The sequence below is a fragment of the Rousettus aegyptiacus genome, unplaced genomic scaffold (genome assembly GCF_014176215.1).
Source record: "Rousettus aegyptiacus isolate mRouAeg1 unplaced genomic scaffold, mRouAeg1.p scaffold_m13_p_6, whole genome shotgun sequence".
NCBI classification, from domain to species: Eukaryota; Metazoa; Chordata; class Mammalia; order Chiroptera; family Pteropodidae; genus Rousettus; species Rousettus aegyptiacus.
In genome coordinates this window covers 28044164-28047121 of record NW_023416309.1, presented here as the reverse complement: position 1 = coordinate 28047121, position 2958 = coordinate 28044164, and the positions used below count along the sequence as shown (strand labels likewise).

At 32.4% G+C, this 2958-nt stretch overlaps 1 pseudogene; it reads left to right on the top strand.

Moving 5' to 3' along the window:
• The first annotated feature begins 1089 nt into the window (after positions 1-1089).
• LOC118604343 lies at positions 1090-1208 on the top strand (annotated as a pseudogene).
• Positions 1209-2958: the final 1750 nt, after the last annotated feature.

Below are 2958 nucleotides of genomic sequence, written 5' to 3'. Positions count from 1 at the left end.
GTTTAAAACGTGTCCATACAAAAACCTTCACACAAATGTCTATAGCAACTTTTTTATAATTGCTAAAACTTAAAAGCAAGTTCTTCAGTTAATGAATGGATAAAAAATGTAATACATACAGACAATAAAATTCTATTCAACCTTTAAAAAGAAATGAGCTATCAACCCATGAGAAGATATGAATGAAACTTAGATACATGTTACTAAGTGAAAGAAACCAATTTGAAAAGACTGCATACTGCATGAGTCTAGCTATAGGACATTCTGTAAAAGACAAAGCTATGGAGACAGTTAAAAGACCAGTGGTCACCAGGGTTTTTCTGTGGAGGAGGGGGAATGAATAGGGACAATATAGGATTTTTAAAATGGTGAAAGTACTCTCTATGATACCATAATGATGTTTACAGGTTACTATACATTATAATGTATAATCTTATATATTTCCAAATCCGAAGAATATACAATCTCAAAAATGAACTATGGTGAAAACTCTGGCTTTTAGTTGATTATGACATGTTGATGAGGTTTATCAGTTGTACCCTTATGATGAGAGAGCTTGACAATGTGGGAAGCTATGTGCCTTTCCTTCAATTTTTCTGTGAACCTAAAGCTGCTCTAAAAAATAAAGTTTTAGTAAAAAAAAAATTCCTAAATTCTAGTTTTTGTTAAGAGTACAAACCAAAACAGAACAATCGACAATGTGTGAATCGTTGCTATGGAGATAAACTCTAAATTTTAAAGAAGCTCCTTTTTAAATATTAAATAATAAAGTCCCTGAAATATAAAATTTTTAGATAGCAAACACAAAATTTGAAATGAAGCCCTAATCAAAATAAGAGGTCATATATGCAGAAAGCTTGACATTAAGTAAATGTTAAAGTGTTAAAATTTTGTGATAAATTTGATATTTGTTCAAGAAGTAAGCTAATTTTAGATTCATAGACTCTCAGTGCAGGAAATAAATTTAAAAGTCATCTCAGTCAAGCACCCATCGTATGTTTTTATGCCTACCATTACATCTGTAAAAATTAACTGTTGGATCTGCTTTAAATGCCTCAGAAATCTAGGAATTAATTCCTCATGAGGAATGTCTATGGCCATGCCACCTTGAACATGCCCAATCCTGTCTGATCTTGGAAGCTAAGCAGGGTCAGGCCTGGTTAGTACCTGGATGGGAGACCACCTAGGAAGACCAGGAGCTGTAGGCATTAAAAAAAAAAAAAAAAATTCCTCACAAGGCAAATACATCTTTGAACATTCCTAATTTCTGGGAAGTTTTTAGTATTGTTGAGAGAAAAAAAAATGTGTCTTGGTTTTCTCCTCAGTAATGGCGAATTACTCCAAATTATTTGTTTCCATATTGCCTTTCATACTATTTTTGATCTTGGACTCACTTTGACAATTAATCTTCAATTTACACTTTTGACATTATTTTCAAATTATACCTAGGCTTTCAAGATCACTGCTTATATAAACAAATGAATGACCATTCTCTAGTATGATTTGAAGAATGTAACAAGTCTGCATTTTACATAGATGTGATTTAGATACTTGAAAAAATACTTTGCCATATTTTATGCCTAAAGGTAATAGTCATTTCATCAACATATTTCTTACTGATTTCCTATTATAGTTCTTGAAGATGAGCATTTAAATGTGAATAAGACAAATTTCATCCTTTCAGAACTTACATTTCATAGCTAAAAAACATAATAGGAGTACATAAAAATAACTAAAATAACTAAATAATGTAATTTCACATATTAATTAAGGATACAAACAAAATAAAAATGTGCAATGTAATAAAGACTTATGGGTTTGGTTATTCAAGGAAGATCTTTTTGGAGAAGGGACTTTTAAATGAGTATCAATAAAAGAGGGTGTTGGCTTTGCAGTGCTTCAAATTAGAGATCTCCCCACAAAGCATATCAGGCTTTGAGGTAGGAATGAGTGTAGCCCATTCAGGGGAGAACCAGGAAGAAGTTAGTATGTCTGTTGAATGTTAACAAAGAGAGAAAGTATTAGTATATAAAGCCAGGGAGATAAGTAGATGCCTTTCTAAGTACAATGGGAAGACACCAGGATAGAGGAGAGGTATGACTGAATTGAGTTTTTGAATATCATCTCAAATCCCCAATGTATTTCTGTTCTGTAGAGTAATTCATTTTCTCTAGGGATAAAACACACATTATGTCCCCTTGACGTAATATTTTTCTGTGAAGCAGAATAAACAGATCATAAGGGGCCCACAGATGAAAGCAGAAAGACTAATTAGGAGGCTATGATAGCAGTCCAAGGCCAAGCTGATGATTTGACTTGGATTAGGATAGAAGCTGTGGAAACTGAGAAGTGGGCAAATTGAGGATATATTTAGAAACAATGAGTTTAATGTAGAGTAGAGAAGGCTGAAGGAAAGAGTGGAATCAAGGACTGATACCTCCTTTTAAAACTCAGTTTCTGGGAGATTGATGATACCATCGACTAGATGGGGAAAGCCTAGTAAAGTAAAGGAATGAGCATGCAGGGGAAGGTGGTGGCGTGTATTGTCAGTTGGGTTTGTTACATATTACATTTCAGATAAACATAACTTATTTAAGTGGAGATATACAAATGCATATTATACATAATGCGTTGTGAGGTGAATTCAGTGGGATGTGACCCTTTTTTAATTAATTAAATATAATAAAATAGAAAATACCCAATTTTAACATGTGTAATAAAGAGTAATTTTATTTTGTGATTTTTTTTGTTTTAGTTATTAATTCATAGATACATGTGCAGTGGATCGCAATGTAAAAGGTGTTTCTTATTCTAAGCCACAGTCAAAGAAATCTGAAAACCACTGACCTGAGTAGAATTTATGCTGGAATAAAAAAATAAAACTTTTCAAATGGTGTCAAATTTGTTTAGACATGTTTTTCAAGGAACAGTTACGTCATATTCCATTTTATTTTATTG